This window comes from Crocodylus porosus, unplaced genomic scaffold, assembly GCF_001723895.1.
Source record: "Crocodylus porosus isolate Cpor-Errol unplaced genomic scaffold, CroPor_comp1, whole genome shotgun sequence".
Classification (NCBI taxonomy): domain Eukaryota; kingdom Metazoa; phylum Chordata; order Crocodylia; family Crocodylidae; genus Crocodylus; species Crocodylus porosus.
Window position 1 is genome coordinate 5,786,427 of NW_017728914.1, and position 9,274 is coordinate 5,795,700.

At 46.5% G+C, this 9,274-nt stretch overlaps 1 long non-coding RNA gene across 1 annotated transcript in view; it reads left to right on the plus strand.

Annotated features, from left to right (window-relative positions):
• Positions 1–720: 720 nt before the first annotated feature.
• The window catches only part of LOC109309940, a 12,363-nt gene continuing 3,809 nt past the window's right edge, over positions 721–9,274 (plus strand). Inside the window, exons 1-2 of the long non-coding RNA XR_002101088.1 lie at positions 721–1,243; positions 5,638–5,639. This is a non-coding gene — a long non-coding RNA (uncharacterized LOC109309940). The remainder of the gene's footprint in view (positions 1,244–5,637; positions 5,640–9,274) is intronic.

Consider the following 9,274-nt stretch of genomic DNA (forward strand, 5'->3'; position numbering starts at 1 on the left):
GCCATGGCAAGGTGTTCGTCTAGCCTCCTCTTAAAGACCCCCAGGGTAGGAGCCAGCACCACTTCACTTGAAAGTTGGTTCCAGATCCTAGCCACCCTGACAGTGAAGTAGCGCCTCCTGATGTCTAGTCTGAATCTACCCTCTGCCAGCTTGTGACCGTTATTTCTAGTCACTCCTGGCAGTGCTCGGGGGAACAGGGACTCCCCCAGTGCCTGCTGGTCCCCTCTGACTAGTTTGTAACATGCCACTAGATCCCCTCTTGGCCTTCTTTTGTGGAGGCTGAACAGGTTCAGCCTCTCTGTGTAGGGCCTGCCCTGCTGTTCCCTTATCATGCGAGTGGCTCTCCTCTGGATCCTCTCCATGTTGTCCACAGGAGCGTCCCCTATTGGCCCACCACAGTCTGCACACCAGCATTTTGTAAAGGCAGCACCCGTTCTGCAAAGTCACTTTTGAGGCTATATTGCTTCTGATTTTACCTCCATTAGTTGGGAGAAGGGAAGTGGTGTGTCACTCCCCAGCAGCCTGGGGGCTGCTTTGCACTAGCCACTTTGCACCAGCAACTTTGCAAAGTTGCCCACAGGGAATCATGCCTTCTCAGGCTCTTTCACTCGCATCTTCACAACCCTTGCATTTTCCCTAGATGGAAACTTTGAAAATGTGCTTTTCCAAGATGCTTTTTGCATTCTTTTCCAGCCAGGTGCCAGGCACCATTGTCTTTGTTTTGGAACACCAAAGTGAGGCCGTGGGTGGTGGGGGGCAGCATGGGGTTTAAGACCTGCTTTGCTTGCACACAAACCCAGGGACTTTGCAGACTTTTCCACCTTCTTTTTGTGCTCTTTTCCAGCCCAGCACCAGAGTGTCCAGTTTTTTTTCCATACCAAAATGAGGCTGCCACTGGGGGAGGCTTGCTTTGCTGAAGGACTATAAATGGGGGAGCAGAGGTCAGGGTGTGCGTCCACTGTATCGAAGAGGGAGGTTTGAGGTAGGTGAGGGAAGACAGCACAGCAGGGGCAGAGAAGGACCCATCCCAGTCACAAGACTTGCCTCTGGGGGGCACAGCAGTGTGAATTCAGGGTTTGGGAAAACTGCAGGCTGATCAAGTGCGGTGCAGTGAAGCTTTGAGTGCTATTTGATGCCCGCACCTCTGCAACGTGCAACTCAAAAGAGGACATGGCAATGTGCTATACACCACCTTTGGTAAGTGACACCTGACACTTGTCTGTGTCCTTAGGGTGGCAGGGTCGTCCCTAGGGGAGTGCAAATAGAAGCGACTGCCCCAGGCACAGCTCTTTGGAGATGGGTGAAGCAGACAGGGTGACTCCTCAGTGCTGCCACTGGCCTCACATTCAGATGCTCGCCAACCTCTCCTCCTCCCCCCCCGCCATGGCATATGGGATCACCTCTGTGAGGGAGGGAGGGGTGCTAATTTGCCAAGGCCCTGCAACAGTGGCATATTGTAGGTCTTCAGTTCACAGGGGACAAGCCCAGGGTGCTGCTGCGCTCACTCCCACGTGCCCTGGACAAGCAGCCTTTTGCAGAAGCTTCAGTGGTGGGCAGGGGGGGAAGGGGAGGGGGACCAGCGCAGAGTGGTGGTGTCCCCTTTGCGTCTGTGCTCAGGACACCCGTCCTACCCGCTGCCACTGGTATGCCACTGCCCTGCACCCCGGTAGGTCATCTGTGGTTGGAGAGGGAACACCTTGTTTAGTTCAAATTTATTGTAAACAGGGCTGGTGAAATTTTATGGGCATGAAGGAAGGCATACAAGGTGCACAAGAGGCACCAATACAAATTCCAATACTCTTTCTACCCTCCCTCCTTCCCTTCCTTTGGTTTTTAGATCCCCTTCCACTACTAGCCACAGGCTGATCATTTCCTTTTGCTGTAGCAAGAGGCAGAAAGAGAAAGGAAGAAAGAGAAGATGAAGAGGATGACAACACTTCCGTAAAGATTTTCTCAACAACTGAACCTATTATGTATTATAATTATAGTTGACTTTCTTCCTATATACTTTATATAGACATAATATAATAACAGGTAATACTAGGGGTCAATAATAATATTAATTCCAATAGTAATATATTAATAAGCGTTTGTAATAATATTAATATTGATGATTTATTAATGGTAAAAAATAATTGTAATAGTTTGAGTCCTTATCACAGCATTTCAAAGCAGGTAGATCTGCCTTATCACCACCCCCCTTCAGCTGCTTCTTTCAGCATACATATGACACACCCTGGGCCTCTACCATATATATATATGCAGACTTAGGTAATATAGGTTTCTAATTACTGTTCGATCCCTTATGATGAGAAAGCAGATAGTGAGCATAAGGCAGATGATTTTGTGCTCTCCCTGACTCTTTCCTCATGGTGGTGGTGGGGGGGAAAGGGGGGAACGCCCACCTCCTGGTTACAGACCAGAATAAGGAGCAAGTTCTTCCCTAGGTCCGGCCTTCTGATCTGGGGAAAAGTACCAAAATTCTGAGCCTGACACCATATCAGAAGGAGGGCAAGGCTTTCTTTTTGCCTTCCTCCTTGGTTGCAAATTATGGTTGTGAATTATGAATTGCCTTTACACACTGTAATATTTTAATTGTTTATGACCACTAGTACTGTTAGGACTTCTCTTTCTTCTATGTGAATTGTTGCACCGATTCTGCAGGTCTATTTTGTATTATTCTTGCCCTCCTCCTGGTTGCTGGCCACAAGTGTATTGCTGAGGCTTCTCTTCTGTGTACTACTTCAATTGCGGAGGCTTTCTTCACAGGCTTTGGTCCGAGCATTAGCTCTAGTATGGTAAGAGTTGTCTTCTGATGGGTAAATGCAGAAAGTATGTATTCACACCCATTTCATAGTCTTCTTGACCTGTTCCTGGTTACTGGCCATGTTTGCTAATGAGCGTATTATGGAACTGTAATTTGATAATTGTTGCTGGCCACAAATGCGGCGGCTTTCTTTGTGGTTGCTGGACAAGGCCTCCGGCAAATTATTCTGAGGTGCCTTCCAGCTCTAATGTCTATGAAATCTATGAAATTCCCTCCTGGGGTTGGGGTAGTAGGTCCATGCCTGCAGACTCTTTCCTCCAAGCACCCATCTCTGCCTTACACCTCTCTGTTGCACCATATAACTTTCTAATTGTTGCTGTGCACAAATGCCGCTGAGGCTTGAATTTCTTCTCTGAATTATGGAGGCTTTCTTCTTGGTTGCTGGCCAAACCCTCTTGCTTTCTTCACTGACTTTGGATCAAACGTCAGTAAGATTTGTTGTCTTCTGACCAGGGTCAATACAGAAAACATGTCTTCAAGCCCATTTCAGAGTTTTCTCATTGGTTACTGGCCATGTCCCAGCAAATGCGGACTGGGGAACATGTCTCTTGACTGGGGAAAAGCTTCTTGCTGGGGAAAACCCTCCCTGCTTCCTACATCAGCATGATTTGCATAAGTTCTGCAGGCCCATTTCATAGTCTTCTCACCCTTCTCCTGGTTACTGGCCATGTTGCAGTAAATTTGGACTGGGGTATATGTCTTCAGACTGTGTGACTCCTTGAGACTTCCATCTCCTTGAGTTTCTTTTCTGAATTGCAGAGGCTTTCTTCTTGGTTGCTGGCTAAGGCTTCTGGCAAATTCCCTCCCAGGGTCTGGGTAGTAGGCCCATGCCTGCAGGCTCTTCACCCCACTTGCCCACCTCTGCCTTACAGCTCTCTGTTGCACCTTGTAACTTTTGAATGTTGCTGGGCACAAATGCAGCTGAGGCTTGAGTTTCTTCTCTGAATTGTGGAGGCTTTCTTCTTGGTTGCTGGCTGTTTCATGTGACCCCATATGGGTAGTCAAGGAACAGCTCCCTACTTAATAAAAAGTGTCTTTATTATAGCAGTTTCTTATAGAGCTGTTAAAGAGCCTACTGTGCTCCCCCATTCTCTCTAACTCTCTTGTTTTTTCTGTCTCCTCCCCTCACTTCCTGTTCCTCCTTTGGACTCCTCCTTCTGCTGCTGCTGGTTTTGCCTCTGAGATCCATACATATTGTTACATCTTTCCTTTCAACAGTTCAAAACAGATGATTAACTTATTCCCCTGGTTGGGCCAGAGGTTGCTAGCACATAGCCCACTGTGGAGGCTGAGCCTTTACTGCTGGTCTGCTGTGTTCTTTAGGGCTCATAGTCATCCAGGTATGCTGTTCATTGTACCAGCCTCCTGCTTCTTGTTTGACTTTTCTGGGTGCTATTCCTGCTTCTGTTCTGTCCTTGTCTTTGTTTTGTGGGCTAGACTCTGCTTGTGTATCTTTTTCCTTTGTGGAGTCCATGGCATCTTTCTCCCCTTATCTGGGGCTCACTGATGACTGACCAGTTGTCAAAGTTGTCTTGGTCCTGATCCTAGAATCTTTTGCTCAATTGTATTTCTGCTTTGCCAGCACTCTGCAGCTGCTTCCAGTTATATCTCAGTCTCTGTCCACTATCTGTATGCACAAGTACTGTTTGACCCCAGTATTCCTTCCTGCCATGGCAGGGGGTCGGATTAGATGATCTGCTCGGGTCCCTTCTGACCCTAGAAACTATGAAACTATGAAACAACTTCATAAGAACCATCTCCCACAGCACCCTCAATGGTGTCCTTTTGCCATTCTTTCACATGTGGACTTACTGGTTGTACCCAGACCTTTCCCCCTCTGCACAGTGGTCTCAGGTCCCTGGCTCCTTTGTTATATTGTGATACTTGTTGATATTATTGCTTTTTTAGCTGCTTCCATGTACTGTCACCCCTTCCTCCCTCAGGTTGTAGCAGAACATGGGGGAGTAATGTCTTAGTTCTCTGGCCCATTACTTTTTGGGCTGGGCTACTGTCCATTCCTTGGGAGGGTGCATTGCCATGAGTGACTGGTGCCACCTTAGTCGGGGGAGCACGTGCCCCCTTGTGACCAGTCCCGCCAAACGATTTTGCTGCCTGGGGGGACCCCTGAGGCCAATCTTGCAATGGCCAACTGCTGCAGTTAATCGCTGCAGCCACTTCTGGGAGTGGCTGCAGTGATCGGTTGGCACTTGAAGGGGTTGCACTGGCACTCTCACCTGCCCGTCGCCTAAGCAGCGAATGCAGCTGGTCAGGGGGTGCACTGGTGCTCTCGGGGTGCATGTGCACCCCCTGCACATTGCCACTGTGTGTTGTGATGGTTCAGTAGAACCAGGTAGGGATTCTCTGCAGTCTTATTTACCTTTAGCAATAGTCTCTTGGCTGTCTTTACTGCTGATTCAGCCTTCCCAATGCTTTGTGGGTACCCAGTGTGTCCCAGCCACCTGCAGAGGGTTCAGGATTGAGAGTATGTTTGGGGGTAGAAAGGTAAAAAAGGTTTATTGACGTAACAAAAACACAACAATGCATAGTAACAAGACAAACAAAGACAGACAATAACAATTCACGTTGGCAACTTATTGGCAGTCCCCTCTGATGCCTGATGTACAACAAGTTTCTCTTTCCACAAAGCTCAGCAAAGTCAGGCGTTCCTGATCAGTGCTGTCCAAGAGGTACCGGGAAGGACCCTGGTTTTCAGACCTTGGGCTCCTCGAGATCCACGGGCCCACTGATCCAGGTCAACAGCTAATTAATCCTTTTCACAGAGCTGTATCTTCCTTGAGAATGATTTCCAGATGTTTTAGCCCATTTATAATTTCTGAGCTGTGCTGATAAGTTAGAGCCATTCAGATTCTTTTTACTTCAACTGTCCGTAGACTGACCAATAGCAGTACAAGCCTTGCATTGTTTTGATGAGGTTAATTTTAACTATGCCACAGGGCCATACTACTTCAAGGCTTTGCTAAATTTACTACAAATTTAATGTAAATTTACTTACATTAAGTAAGGCCTTACTACATCTTAAACTTTAATTAGGCTTTTAGCGACAACATATAGCTTAATAGCTAAACAGATGCAGAAAAACACTTGGTCTGATCTTCATAGAGCCTTCAGCAAGCACCTTTATCACACAGATGTAAATTTTCAGCTGTCACACAAGGGATGATGTCTTGTGCTAGAATTCCCATCTAGTGCATAACTGTTTGGATTCTCTTGAGGTATATTGTGGGCCATTGTCTGGGAACAGTATGTCAGGTATCCCATGCCACACAAAATGAGCCTTCAGCTCACCATTCCTGTCTGAGTGTCTTCAAGGTAATCCATCTCCTAAAAATTGGAATAGTAGTCTATGGTGACCGTATAGTTTCTGTCACTGACATTGAACAAGTCAGTCCCTACCTTCTTCCAAGAGGGGATCTCATGAGGGTTCAATGTCTCTTTTTGCCATCTGTCACTGTATTCCTTGCACACCTCATACTGCTCCATGTATGTTCTCAAGTAGGCATTCATGCCTGGCCAGTAGATGCACTCCCATGCTCTCCTCAGGCATGATTCTATTTCCACGTGTGAAGCACGGAGTCGGTTCATGAAGTCTCACTGCAGAGCTACTAGGATTGCTACCCTATCTCCCTTGAACAGAATTCCATTCTGTTCATCCCTCCATTGGTAGTATGTGGCAACTTCTGGTGGAACTTGTGCCTTGTGCTGTGGCCAGCCCTCTAGGATGGTTCATTTAACTGCTTGTAGCACACTATCCTGTTCCATACGCTGTTGTATTGCTTTGAGACTGCTTTTGGAGATGGGTAAGCCTTGTACCATATTAATGAATGCTTTCTCCTCAGCAAAGGTTTTTTTTATTATGATTGCTAATGGTTTGTGATCTGATTACACATCTACTCTCTGTCCAAAGGTGAACCGATGGAACAGTTTCAGTCCAAACAATACCGGTAGTAACTCCTTTTCTATTTGTGCACACTTCCTTTCAGTTTCAGTCATTGCTCTACTAGCAAAAGCTATGGGCTGCTGGTTCTGCATCAGTACCGTTCCAAGACTTTCTTCTGATGCATCACACTGTAGTACTAGTTGCTCAGCTGTGTTGTAGTACTTCAGTGTTGGGGCCCCGCTGATAAGCTTTTAAATTCTTTTGAATGCCTCTTCTTGGGTCTGTGCCCACTCCCAGGCTGCATCATTGTGTGTTAGCAACCTGGGTGGCTCACAAGCATTAGACAAGTATGCACAAAATTTGGACAGATAGTTAACCATCCCAATAAGGTACTGGACTCTTTTGACATCCTGTGGCTTGGGCATCTCCATAATGGCTCTCACCTTCTCCAGGTCTGGCCGTAGTCCTTCTGAAGTCGGCAGATGTTCAGTGTTAAGGTACTTCTGTTCTTCTCAGTTGTATTTTGTCAGGATTCACTTTAATGTTCCTCTCCTGGCATCTCTTAAGGAGTTGTTGCAGTTTGGCATCATGGTCACAGATTGCCTCTTCCATATCATCCCCTTCTCCTATGACAAGAGTATCATAAGCCACAGTCTTGATACCCGGAAGACCTTCCAGCTCCTGGTTCAGCTTCCGCTGGAAAACTTCAAGAGCTGAGCTGATCCTCATGGGCATCCTTAACCAGCGATACCTGCCAAAGGGCATACTAAAGGTTGTCAGGTGGCTGGATGATTCATCTAGCTTCACATGCCAAAATTCTTGACACAGCACACTGTGAACACTTTTGCCCTAGACAGACTAGGTAGTACATCCTCAATCATTGGCAGTGGGTAGTGCCTTCTTTTGAGTGGCCTGTTAAATGGTTTTGGATCAATGCAGATTCTCAGTTTGCCTGATGGCTTCCTTACTACTACTAGGCTGCTGATCCAGTCAGTGTATTTTTCAACTGGTATGATAATGCCTTTTTTTCCTGCAGGTTTGTCAATTCTTTTTTCAGTGGCTCCAGTAGGGCTAGCAGAATTCTGCATTGGTAGTTGTACTGGTTGCACCTGTGGATCTATTTTCTAACTTTAGTTTGTCTTCAAAGAGTCCAGTGCCCTGGAATATGTCTCCATATTTAACAGAATGTTAGGTAGTGAACTTAAAGACTGTTCTTGCTCTTCTGTGACCTGGAGGATGTTGTGGTGTTGCACTGTAATTAAATCCATGGCCTGTGTTGCCTGGCTGCCCAGCAGTAGATGGGTGTCCGCCCTGTCAGTCACTATAAATTCCAGGCGGTACTGTTTCTTCTTGCATGGATTTCTTATAGTCAGCTGGCACTTTCCCAGTGGCCTCACAGTTGTTTCCTTTCTGCTGCTGCTGGTTTTGCCTCTGATATCCATACATATTGTTACACTGGCCAAGCCCTCCTGCTTTCTTCACTGCCTTTGGCCTGAGCATCGGTAAGAATTGTTGTCTTCTGACTGGGGTAGATACAAAAAACATGTCTTCAGGCCCATTTCATAGTCTTCTTGCCCTCCTCCTGGTTACCGACCATGTCCCAGTGAATTTGGACTGGTGTACATGTCTTCTGACTTCCATCCCCCCACCACTCTGTCTCCTTGAGTCTTCTGTCTCCTTGAGTTGGGGATTTTAAATAAATAAGGATAACAGAAAGTAGTATTACAAAAGGGTAGATTTTGCTCCCCAGGACCTTTACAATATAAAATATTTAAAAATATTTATAAAACCTCTATAAAATGGCAACTTGAGTTGGGCCATGCATCTCCACCTGAGGGGGCCCCTTTGGGACCATGCCTGGGGGCCCCCACCTGATGGGCCCCTTTGGGACCATTGCTGCACTCCCCCTTTACCCTTGGGAGCATATTGTGAATTGGTGTTTTAAGCTATTGTATTGTGTTTACCGACAATGTCTGTACTTTAAAAAAAATGTATTCACCAGTTGACTACCAATGGCATTGTTGAGTAAAAAAAAAAATGTCTATACTGTTTTAGCTGCAAACCCAGCTCCAAAAGGTGCTGCATGCAGGATTTTGTAAAGAAAGCATTTGAAAAAAAATCATTTTTGCATTACACCTCCCATAACAGTACAGCCTGCAAAGAAAAAACTGTCAGGGGGTCAGAAAAAAGAAGCAGCTGTTTTGGAGCTGCAGCAGCTTGCGTTTTAACCCCAGCCCCCCACTGCCTCTTGGCAACCATACATATTAAATGCATTATAATGCATTAAAGACTTGCTAAATGTGGGAGGTCCATGTATGGGAAGTCTCGCAGTTTGCCTGCTTGCCACTGAGGGTGGGTGGGGTTGCTTAGTCTTTTTTCTTACAAGAAATGCTGGCTGCACCCTAGGACTTAACAAGCATTCAACCTCCCTCTGATAACAGTCCACCCTGCAACTCCTTGCAACTGTTTCCAGTAATGCCATGACTCCATAAAAACCCCCAAGCGAAGCATCCCCACGCTGAAGTGGGCATGGTCTCTGAAAACCCCAC